Below are 13,020 nucleotides of genomic sequence, written 5' to 3'. Positions count from 1 at the left end.
AACTTTGCTCTGTCTATACTGGAAATGTTGCTACTATTCTGCTCCAAAGAACTCAGATGCCAGCACCAAGAGATCTTGGTCCTATAAAATGAACGGGCTTAAAAGTAATTTGTGTTTTTTAGGAGGTGAAGCATCTAAAAGTCATGGTGCTCAGACGACAAACACCTACAATTCTAGTTTATTGTTTTTCTTGGAAATGCCAAACTCGCGCATGTTTTTAAGACATCACCGAAGCCATATATTTCAGTTCTCTCCTAGGCTTAAACATTTGCCTGTTCCAACTTGTGGCTGATTCTGAGCTGCAAACAGCCTGACAGTGTGGTGCAGCTGTCAAAATAAAAAGTAATTTAAAGTGCTGCAGAGACATAAAACTGCATTAAAAAAAAGCAGTCCCAAACAATTCGAAGACATGGCAGTCAGAATTAAGCAGAATCCAATTGCAGTGATTCAGATCGAAATGTCCAGTTTATTAAATACTGCTATACTATAGAGCAGCAGCTAAAATTTAGCCAATAAATTTGGAAATATTTGATTCAACTGAGTCAAATATTCCCTGATTTTGATATTCGAAGGCAGCACATGTGTGGCATTTTCTTTCTCTTGCGGTTGCTTCTTCACTTTCTTTGACATCACCCTCATTTACCCACACTTCCACTTAACGATTTGTTTGGGTTGCCAACCCCATCAGATTAAAGAACTGCATGAGCAAATGCAGTTGGCATCACTGAGAACAAAGGAAGAAAATGCACATGGAAGAACATTGTTGATAGATAGTGGATCTTCTTAGCAGGTGTCACCCTCCACACGCACAAAAAACACACGCACAAATGTCACCAAATGCTCCATGACAAACATATTCAAACAAAAACTTGTGCATTTTTATTTTTCGTTTTGATACAGGGGGTGAAATTTTCACAGAAAATGCTACAGTCCTAAACATAGTCACTAGGGAATAAACCCCGCTGGGTGCCTACTCCTGAGTAAACATGCATCAGATTGCACTGTGTATTTATTAATCTTTATTTTATTTTATGGTCTTCAACTCTAGGGCTTCTTCAGTGCAATTCTGGGGATTCAGAATTCAGGAATCATGTAACAAGCATGATGAGGTTTGCTTATGACATGACATTACTGAGGGCAAACAAAGCACTTGCATGGAGCTTTGAGGCTAGAAGGGGAGAGAATCGATTCAAAAAAGATCTCACCCAATAGGTGTAGCTACCAGAAAGGGGTAGTTGCACCATTCACATACCCCCACCTCACTATTAGAAAGTCTGTGTTGCCAGAAAGCTCCATAACTTAGCATAAAGCTCCACACAGTTCTTCCTACTCCTGATTTCTTTGTAATTAAACATAACAAAAATTGTGGCTACTCCGGGTCTTGTCTGATGATGCTGGTGCACATTGACAAACCAGAGAATGCCCAAAAGGCAAGTTAAATCAAAGATGTCACTTCACTGGGATAACAATAACTGCTGCTGCTACTCTTCCTTATGAAGTGACTGTAGACCAGAGAATGGGAAGGTGTGGCCCTCCAGGTGTGATTGTACTCCAACTCCCATCAGCCCCAGCCAACATGGCCAATGGTTAGGGATGGTGGGAAGGGGAGTCCAGCAGGACCTGTAGGATCGCAGGTTCATCATCCATGCTACAGACCAAAAGAAGAAGAAGAAGAAGAAGAAGAAGAAGAAGAAGAAGAAGAAGAAGAAGAAGAGAAGAAGAAGAGTTTGGATTTGATATCCTGCTTTATCACTACCCTAAGGATTCTCAAAGCAGCTAACAATCTCCTTTTCCCTTCCTCCCCCACAACAAACACTCTGTGAGGTGAGTGAGGCTGAGAGACTTCAGAGAAGTGTGACTAGCTCAAGGTCACCCAGCAGCTGCATGTGGAGGAGCGGGGAAGCGAACCCGGTTCACCAGATTACAAGTCCACCGCTCTTAACCACCACACCACACTGGCTCCAGAGGTGTAGCATGGGTTGCCATTGCCCGGGGCCGCTTAGAGTGATGGGAGGAATGGAAATGGATAGAGCACACATGCACATTCAGCTACTTAACAGCATCCACAGAGATCACAGTTGCAGAGCTAAGAAAAGAAGAGTCATTCCAATGTCTGGAGAGGTCACTTCCTGGTTTACATTGAGAAGTTTTTTTTCAATGGACCCCAGTGATGGAAGCATGCAGCTGCACTGTGGCAGCACTTCTTGTTGGAATTTTGCGCTCCTAAGAATTTCGCACCTGGGGCAATTATCCCCCCCAACACACTATGTCACTGTTGTAGACCATTGTCTTGGGTGGTGGTTGTTTCCCTCCATTGCCTTTGGTTTGGTGGCATTTTCTCTCCCTGCCCCCCATCTCCTCTTCCCAGCACTAGACACATCGTTTCTGGAACTGTAAATGTCTCATGAAGAAATGTATTGAATCCCAGACTGAAATGCGACTGGTGAGTGTAGCACACATGAAAAATTGAATATGGCTGTATGAAAAATGAGAGAACAAATGAAATGAAGCAGAATGCTCCTTACAAAACAGATATAAAGAACTTAGGATTTGCCAGCTATTGGGACACAGCAAACCCAGGAGGCATGTATGTATGTATGTATGTATGTATGTTTGTATGAATGCATGTATGTATTTTTTTACTTATGGGCACTGCCAAGGTAATTACCAAGACAGCTCAGAGATGTCTCTTGGCAAATGCCAATTTTAGTAGCTACCGGACTAATTAAGCTGGGAAATGGCCAGAACTCCCAAGTTAAACTGTCTATTATAACAAGTGTTATTAGGATTTAACAGTGGCAAAGCAATCAGAGATTATTGCAGTGGTGTCACAGAGGGGGCTCTCTTTCAGATTTCATTCATGGAGAGATTTACTGCAAGGTTCAAAACTATACCCTTGGATTTATTCCAGGTCCAGATGCAGGAAGTACTGTACTGTGTTTTAATAACCTTTCTAATATATATATATATATTAATATGCACAATCCACAGGGGCAAGCAGAGGAGGGAAGGGCTCATTGTGAACCATCCTGCGATCTTTGGGTGGAGAGTGGCATACAAATTAAATAAACAGACAAAACAAAATTAAAATATGCAAGCAGAAATATTTGCACTGACAGGACTCTGTCGTTGAGCACTGCCCATGGCTGCCAGCCTGCTGTTCTCGTGTATTGCTGTTATGTTTTAATTGTTTTAACCATCTTGCTGTTCATTGCTTTACTCGTTACTTGCCCTAGGATCATTCAAAGTCTTCAGCTGCCCCCTCCCTCAAATCCCAGGAAGATCACAAACCCTTAAGCTATCGTGGCATCTTACTATGTCATGCAGAGTCCTCAATTCTGCAAGCGGGAAAGGGTGGGGTTAAGGGGAGGAGGAGGTGGCCTGGACCCTCATGGAACCCATGGGGAAGAGAGGGTGCAGGGTGCTGACCATAGAGACTATTTTGCTGGTGTAGAAGTGCTGCCTTGTAATGCTTCCTCTGACCAACAAGGCAGCCTCATGGTTTCACCATTCTTCTTCTTCTTCTTCTTCTTCTTCTTCTTCTTCTTCTTCTTCTTCTTCTTCTTCTTCTTCTTCTTCTGCGATCACTCGTAGCCGAGTAAGATTGTCTTCCATAAACACGGTTTTAACAGTAAGTCCATAAGTGACTGTGGAGGCCAATTCTGGATCCACATGTCTCACATATAGCGAAGACATTTGCCGGTACGGTATTGCTACATACAGTGGTACCTCGGGTTAAGTACTTTATTCATTCCAGAGGTCCGTTCTTAACCTGAAACTGTTCTTAACCCGAAGCACCACTTTAGCTAATGGGGCCTCCCGCTGTTGCAGCGCCGCCAGAGCACGATTTCTGTTCTCACCCTGAAGCAAAGTTCTTAACCTGAGGTACTATTTCTGGGTTAGCGGAGTCTGTAACCTGAAACGTATGTAACCTGAGGTACCACTGTACTCCTGTTGGTAACAGGCTTTGGGGCCGCTCAGCCAGCCCCACCCTTTCCCCATATTCCATTGGCAGTGCACATATATAGGGGGATCAGAGAGGGGCACACGGATGTAGGCTAGAATGTCCCAATTTTCCTCTGAGGAATGTTAGCGGGTATGGGTCATGAAATGCTGAAAGGTAGGGCAGAAATTGCAATAATAAATCATCTACACCTTTCAGCTTGTCATGGTTGGGTGGGGGTTATTTTTCAGGTTGTACGCTCTGCATTTTTGCAAAGGCCTTCTTTTTTAGATAACAGTCACAGCATGTGATTGTAAATGACAGCAGTCCAATCAGAATATACATTTTCTAGTGCTGTGCACAGAGCCTGGTACTTTGTCCCCAGTAAAACAACTCTCTTTCAGTGGTTAGTTATAAAAAGATAAAATAGTCCATATTGTTTTCAGATCTCTATTGTGAAGACAGCTCCACCAGCATTAAAAGCTGCTTGGCATGAGGAATCTTGCAAGCAAAAGAAACTACAGGGCATTAAATACACCTTTTTTTGTATTCTTGAAGGATTAATTCATCAAGTACCACCCAGATGAGCTGTTTGGCACAAACAAACGCACACAGAATGAGTTTAATTCCGGGTGTTTTTTTTAAGTTGCCAATTTCCTTTTTGCTTTGTCTCCCCCTTTGTTGGCTATATGTAGAAAAGCAAAGCCTGCTTTTTAGACTTTATTGAAAGCATTCATGTGCAAGCCTCAGCTGAACAAAGATAGGGTTGTAAAACAAAGCACATTGTTCCTGCAAGGCAAGATAATATTTGGAGTCTTATAGAGATATCTTAGAAGAAACAAGAGGAAATGGTATTCTTTACTTTAGGGATAGGTGCTTGAAAAGGAGGGAGGTTGTTGCAAAAGGCAAGAAGGAATCTACAGGAAAGGCCTGAGTATGCAGCAGAATTTTGTAATTAGCAAAAGCAAGATATGACCTTGCTTGTTCTGTGCACAGAAGCTAGAAAACGTAGCAGGAGCCAAATGCACATAACCACAGTGTCACCGAAAAACATAAAATGAGACTAAACAAATAATGCAAGTTTGGCGGCAAAACCTGGCACACCGAGAACTGTGTGGACTTTGCCACAATAGACAAGTGGCTTCAATGTGACACTGTTGCCAGCAACCTGACAGATCTCTCACTCAACAGTGTGGACTTCACCACAACAGACATGTGAAGCCGATGAGACACAGTAACCAGCAAAATACAGTGGTACCTCAGTTTACGAACTTAATCTGCTCCGAAGGTCCGTTCTTAAATCAAGGCACGCTTTCCCTAATGAGGCTTCCCGGTGCCGGTGCCCTTTCGCCGTTCAGTTCCGTTCTTAGAACGAGGTAAAGTTCACAAACCGGGACACAACTTCCGGTTTTATGGAGTTCGGAAACCGAATAGTTCGTAAACAGGGCTGTAGGTTTGAGCCAGTGAGTCCAGATCCATTCTCTAGGGGGATTTATTTATGTATATATTTAGATTACTTATATGCTGCACTTTGCAAAAGCCACAGGATTGTTTATAACAAAATCAAATCAAATCAAAGAAAAAGAATCCCTGAAATAGAACAATCCTTAAAACTAACAATATAACAAACCATTAAATAGCAATCATTAAGTAGCAATAGCATAGCTGTGTGTATCTTTTATCCAGTGTTACGTTTTTTAAAAAGCAAAAGCATGAGGGATTCTGAGGGGGGGGGGCGGTGCTGAATTTTGTCATGGTTTAGAGACCAGATGAATCAAGATGGCAGAATGAAATGTCCTTTGGGCATATCTTTGCTCCTTTTGGCATAGGTTTGACTGCCTCTTGAGATACCATCACCAAACTCAGCATGAAGGTTCCCAGGTGGGGCAGGTGGTATTTGTCAACATTTGGTCACCAGGAACTATTTTGTTTCAAGATGGTATTCAGTGACTTTCGCAGGACTTCACCCATTTTTGGGATACGTCCAGATGGCTCTCGGGATATCGTTGCCAAAATCAGCACAGTGGTTCTTGAGGGGGGGGAGGCAGTCTTTGTCAATTTTTGGACACCAGGTGCTATTCTGAATTAAGACAACAGTCCAAAACATGATTTCGACAAGCCTTTGCACAATTTTGGGCATGATGGGTCAATAGGAGATGTAAACAAACTCTTCAGAGTTTAGGTTCATGTGGTTTTCCATAAAACAGTCAGAAAGCACAGACAGTAAAACCTGGCTTAGTTACAGTGCTGAAATTTCACAAATTATAGGGACACAAGAAAGGCTTGTTAGAGCCATGTGGTCTGAATTGCAGTAGGCAGCAAAAAACGCCCTCACAGGTTGAGCTTCTTGGGTAGACAGAAGAGGAGCAATAGGCTTGATTACCTTCCTCCCCAGGTGAGGGAAAGTAACCTAGGTGAGTTTGGCAGGACAGCTTGCTCTATGGTATTAACCCCTTCATGCATTAATTAGACTTAAGCAAGGATGCAGGTGGCGCTGTGGGTTAAATCATAGAGCCTAGGGCTTGCCGATCGGAAGGTCGGCAATTCGAATCCCCGCAATGGGGTGAGCTCCCATTGCTCAGTTCCTGCTCCTGCTCCTGCCCACCTAGTAGCTCGAAAGCACGTCAAAGTGCAAGTAGATAAATAGGTACCGCTCCGGCAGGAAGGTAAACGGTGTTTCCGTGCACTGCTCTGGTTCGCCAGAAGCGGCTTAGTTATGCTGGCCACATGACCCAGAAGCTGTACACCAGCTCCCTCGGCCAGTAAAGCGAGATGGGCACCGCAACCCCAGAGTCGGCCACGACTGGACCTAATGGTCTGGGGTCCCTTTACCTTTAAGTTGGTTATATGAGGCTTACTCCACAAAGATATGTATGGAGCCTCTTTTCCCATAGAAAATTTCACACACCCCATTAGAACAATGTTAACCTTACTTGAGATTCCTCTGATGTTTTGTCTGGGCCTGAAATACGATACAAAAAAACAAAACAGCCATCCTAAGGAAAAGTTATTCCCACTCAGACCTTTTGCCCTCCCTCATCACACCAACAAACTGAATCTATTTAGAAAAGAGACTTGTAAAGAGAGAACAATCTATAATATCCCCTTTTCCTCCAAACATTAATTTGCTAGCATCAATATAAAAGGGAAAGCTTTTGACAAGGCCTGGTTTAAGGGCTGTGACTGGAAAGTAATTGTGATTCATTATCTTGCAAAGGAAGTGATTTGTAAGAGGGCACAGAGGACAAGGCGATGGCTCCTGCAGGCAACTCACCCATTTGCGGGAGCAAATCTCCCAAAGCTGGAAGATTCTGTTCTACTACAGGATCAGCTTTGGAAAGCTGTCAAGAGATGTAAACATTTCCCAGCAAGACTTTTTTTGCACCTGGGAATACAGGTATATTAAGGTATTTTGGCGATTGTTCCCTTAAAAAAGTCTTCAAGAACAGTTTGGCAACTTCTATTTTGAAAGAGGTTTTTTTGTGAAAAGGAGAATGGGGAAAATGTCAAAGTGAGCTTTTGTTACTTTAGCATAGATGTTGGAATGGGTGTCGAGAAGGTATTTTACTGCCTAAAAAGAATACTAATTGAGTGCTTTTGTGGTCTGTGGATGCAGCAATTGGGGTTTTCTGAAATAAATCTGACTGGCTGGTTTTCCTTTATGAGTCTGTATTGCCACTGCTTCTGCCAGAAAGCTGTTGATCATGTATTCCTGGTCAGTTTGACCCAGACCTTGACATCTATTCTGCCTTCACTGAAAAATCAGAAGCAACAAAAATAGGCAAGGTATGAACGGCACACTTCTCTTGCAGCACAGATCTCTGCATGCCTACATGAATTCAGTGGGACTTAGGTTTGAGTAGACATGGTTAGGATCACAGCCTTTTCTCTTCCTTAATTTTTCATGTTTACCGTGCCTCTTATCTTGCAGTATTCCTAGGTTGTGTGAACAGCCTCAATCACTCTTTTCTACACCATCCCAGCCCCTTCCAATGAAAGGTATTCTAAATGGCAGACAGTCCAGATTTTTTCAACAAAACATACAGCCTTTTATCATTTAATGAAATAAATAACTACAACAAAGGATGAGATGATAATCATGGATATGATTAGGGTCAGGGCTTTTTTTCAGCCGGAACTCACCGGAACTCAGTTCCGGCAACTCTCAGGTGGGCATCGTTGCCATTATAAGAGAATGAGGGAGGTGTTCTATCAGGGACTGGGCAGAGGAGGAATGGTAGAGACCACCTCCCCATCCTGAGCCTTCCAGAGAGGAGGGAGAGGAGGACAGTATAGATTTACAACAGGGGTTTGAGAGAGGTTGCAGCTCAGAGGCAGCTAAGGGGGAAAACTGGAAAATCATGGGAGACACACAAGAACAGAATGACACATCACTAGAACAGTGGCGGAGGAAGGAGGGTGTGGGAGGTGTGGTTCACCCCGGGTGTCATCACTGAGGGGGGTGACAAAATGACAAAGATATGAGTTTTAAAAACATAAAGTTGGGCTCACAAAACTTTTTAGTTCAGTCAACGAATGTAACGAAATGTGGCTGGCACTGGGCACCACACCATGGGGGCCGACACTTACTGTGGAGCCTGCAGCATGCCCAAGCCACGTGTCACTCCTGGGCATAACGTGGTGGCTTGGGTGCCTGAAGGCTCCGCACTGCCTGAAACGGCAGGGTGGGACTCGAGTCTGCCCACCGCCTCTCCCTCAGCCACCCTACAGCTGAGGGGGAGGCGGTGAAGAGGCTCCTCACAGCACACCCTGCCCCCATGGGCGGCTCGCCTCACCCCCGGCTGCAGGACACATGCGCCGCACCAGACACCAGAGCAGCTAGTTACGCTGCTGCACTAGAAAGCATTCCAGACCGTCATCTCCCAGAACCTGGCGAGCCTTAAAAGTAGGAGAGCAAAGAGCTCAAAGACAGAGGGCACTTAGGAGCACCCATAGAAGTGATGAATGAGGAAGTGGGGGAGATGGGGGCAGGGTGGAGTTTCACTTGGGACAACACCATTATCCAAGAGGCTGGGTTCTATAGCCTTTCTCTGTAAAGATTGAAATAAAAAAGGATGGTAAGAAAATTTCCCTTGTCTTTATACTTTCCTGGGGAACTAGTTGGGAGCTGCTGACAGCATCCTGACACACTCATGGTGAGTTCCAGCACCTCTTATTCTAGAAAAAATAGCACTGATTATTATGATACAATTTGGTGGTGCATGTTTAATAATATGTGGTCTGGTGTGTGACTGGATCCTTGAATGACTTAAGGAACGTTTTGTAATCAGGGAATGTGTGTGTGTGTGTGTGTGTGTGTGTGTGTGTGTGTGTGTGTGATAGGTTGAGAATGAAAATGAACCATGTTGCCTCTCTGTCATTTGGCTTCATAAAGCTTTTACTTCAGCACATCTCTTAGAATGGACCTCTGTTCCCTGTGTTCCACTTGGCATGACTTAACACAACATGGCAGTTTGCCTTTTATGGCTGCAGGCAGAACACTCTTGCTCATGTCTCCTTCCATTCCAACAGCAATGTTGCAGAGGTGCGAGGAGCTTGGTAGGCAGCAATTTGTCACTGGATTCAACGTACTGGGCAAAAAAGCCACCCTCCCTGTTTATCTAGGTTAAGCTGTGCCACCACCTCCAGTCTGAGGAGCTGATAAAAGACAAGCCACCAGGATCTTCATTGTGGGTTTACTATGAACAACTGTCCCGCTTTGCTGCCACCACTGTCCACCTCGCCAATGAAGCATTTCAAGCTCAGTGGCAGAGGGCGAGGAGAAGGCAAGCTCCAAGGGGAGTGGGTGAGGGGCTTGTTGAAGTCCAGGGGGTGGAAGAATTGGTGGCATCTAGTGGGAGGGGGAAGATAGGTGAGGTTAAGGGGGCATGGGAGACTTTAGTGAAGGGGTAGGGAGTAGGGATCTGTGGGGGTGACCCTCCTTTGTACCTCTGACACTGGGTGCAAAAGAAAAGCAATGGAAGGATCGCAATAGGAGCAGTATGGGGCAGGCTTTGCAACCCTTCCCGTGCTCCAGTGAGAGCCAGTGTGGTGTGGTGTGGTGGTTAAGAGCAGTAGATTTGTAATCTGGGGAACCGGGTTCGCGTCTCTGCTCCTCCACATGTAGCTGCTGGGTGACCTTGGGCTAGTCACACTTCTTTGAAGTCTCTCAGCCCCACTCACCTCACAGAGTGTTTGTTGTGGGGGAGGAAGGGAAAGGAGAATGTTAGCCGCTTTGAGACTCCTTCGGGTAGTGATAAAGTGGGATATCAAATCCAAACCCTTCTCTCTCTTTCCATTTCTGACAGCATGTAGCCCATCAGATTGATCTAAAAGTGAAAGCAAGAGGGCAATGTAGATGACCAGAGTTGTGAAAAATTGTCCAAGGCGTTTTTATATACTACTAGAAATATTCCTGAAAACCTATGAGTAGTTTCGGTTCACCTTTAATCAGAACTTGGGGATGCCTGTTATTTTCTATAGAGCAGAAGCAGAAGAAATAAGGGGCATTTATTACACAGGGCTATGGTATCCCTTCCTAATAATGGAGATCCAACACCCTTTTGGCTATATTGTATTGTTATAGAACAAATGTGAAAAGAGAATTGGGCTCTAAATTCTAGCATGAATGCCTTGACCTGGTCTCCTAGACATTTTAAAGACTAAATGCGTTTTTCTTTAAAAGCAGTCGGTGTCCAAATGATCTTACAGAATGTGTTGAACTGTACCAATTCCCCCACTACACTTAAGTTAAATGGGACTGCAGTGAGGTCAGGAGCCAGCTGCAATTTTCTTCAATTTTTTTATGAGTTAGCTTGAGTTAAGGACAGACTGGCGACCTCACCATTGAAATGTTCTGTTTTTGTTGGTTTGCGACATAGTTTTAATGGGACTTAAAGTCTGAGTTTCAACACCCCGCACCGTAAACAGCTATCTAACAGATGCAATTTCCTGTGTGCAATCAATGTAAAGTTCTTAACCCTCTCCTATTTAGCTAGTAAAATATATAGTTTTAGCTCTAAAATTCTTTATGGGATGGCATCATGAATGGTTCTCTCCCAGTAATTCCATTGGCTTTGATGTCCTCATTAATTTGTGGCTGGAGCTGCGGATGACACAGGCACACACGTATTACAACTGCTAGCAAAAAGCTTTAATGCATCTGTAGTAGCAATGGAATGGAATTCAAGTTTTCACTTCCATCCAGTCAATGTGTTGCTTAAACATGTTTATATAAGTTGGGGAAAACATGGCATGATTTTATACTCTAGGCTTAGTGCAACCAAGATAATCCTTAGCCAATGCCAAAAATCAGTTTTATGCACTGAGAAAAATTATGAAAAGCAGTCATAGCGTTTGATTTGGCTGAATTCCTAGTCTTTCTTATTATGAAAATGAAATACTGTATTAGTAAGGCAGGATCCAAACTTTATTTTATTTTATTTTATTTTCTTATCAGAACAAGTCATTTTTTCCCCAGCTGCCAGATGTAGGAATCCAGTTGAATTATGTTGTGTGAAGAGGATCAACATACCATAGACTTAACTGGGTGCAACAGTTTCAGGCATCTAGACATTCCTTCCTTCCCCAGAGATGGAATTCATTTCATGCTGAGCCCAGATAACGTGGTTTCACACTTCTCCCTGGTGACAAAATCCACAACCAATCTGTCAAGTAACGTAAATGTATGCACGTGTGATAATGGAAATGTAAGTTGAGTGGTTAATGTGCAAAAAAACCTGGTCATTGTGCACATTCGCCAGGCCTTGATCGCTTAAACTCCCTACTTCTAGAACCTCCCAGCTCATCCCTTCTGCAGACTGCTCTTCAGTGACCCACCACCAGGATCTGGGATCTAAGTTGTCATCTTTTGTGCCCTCCCTGGGGGGCGGTTCCCACCCCTCTTCTTCATCCAGCCCGTCCCAAACATGTATAATGACCAGGAAATGTGTGTCCTTCCCTCTTCATGAACAGATTATGTACGCATTCTCCATGAGGCCTGCATCCATGAGGCCTCCATGACCCAGCTTTGTAATCAGCCTCAAGGCCCTCTCATGAGTTCACTACTAAGAAGGTTTAGACTGGCAGGCACTAGAGGCAGGAACTTTTCAATGGTGTCCCATGCTTAGGGAATTCCATCCCTATTCAAAAGGTTTAAAGGTAAAGGGACCCCTGACCTTTAGGTCCAGTCGTGGCCGACTCTGGGGTTGCGGTGCTCATCTCGTTTTATTGGCCGAGGGAGCCGGTGTACAGCTTCCGGGTCATGTGGCCAGCATGACTAAGCTGTTTCTGGCGAACCAGAGCAGCGCACGGAAACACCGTTTACCTTCCTGCCAGAGCAGTACCAATTTATCTACTTGCACTTTGATGTACTTTCAAACTGCTAGGTTGCAGGAGCAGGGACCAAGCAACGGGAGCTCACCCCGTCGCGGGGATTCAAACCGCTGACCTTCTGATCGGCAAGTCCTAGGCTCAGTGGTTTAACCCACGGCGCCACCCGCGTCCCATTCAAAAGGTTTAGAGAACACTAATATACACATGGCCCCTGTGCTGATGGTTTTTTAATGGGCTTTCAAGATGCCCCCTTAATTGATTTTTATGCTGGGGTCTTACTCCTGCATGTGCGTTTTTAAGATCATTTCCATAGAGATAGATAGATAGATAGTTTGATCCTGCCAATATTGTTTTATCTGCTGCTGCTATTACCCTTTGAGATATTGTCCTTTTAGATGGATTAGCGTGCTTTGGATTACTTATGGCTTGCTATTTGAATGGCTTAAATATTATACATCACCCCAGAGGGGTAACCCTGTAGAGCTGACCAAAAGGATAAAAAATAATTAGCAGCAGCAAACCCTAAGCAAACAGAACTAATGCCAGTCTCAGAGGCCTCTGGTATAGGACTATTGTTCAACAGGGCATCTGAGTCAGAGCAGTTTGATCCATAACGTGCTTTGCAAAATGACCTTGACAGATTAGAGAACTGGGCCAAAACAAACAAGATGAATTTTAACAGGGAGAAATGTAAAGTATTGCACTTGGGCAAAAAAAATGAGAGGCACAAATACAAGATGGGT

The sequence above is a fragment of the Podarcis raffonei genome, chromosome 6, assembly GCF_027172205.1.
Source record: "Podarcis raffonei isolate rPodRaf1 chromosome 6, rPodRaf1.pri, whole genome shotgun sequence".
NCBI lineage: Eukaryota > Metazoa > Chordata > Lepidosauria > Squamata > Lacertidae > Podarcis > Podarcis raffonei.
This window is presented reverse-complemented; position numbering follows the sequence as displayed.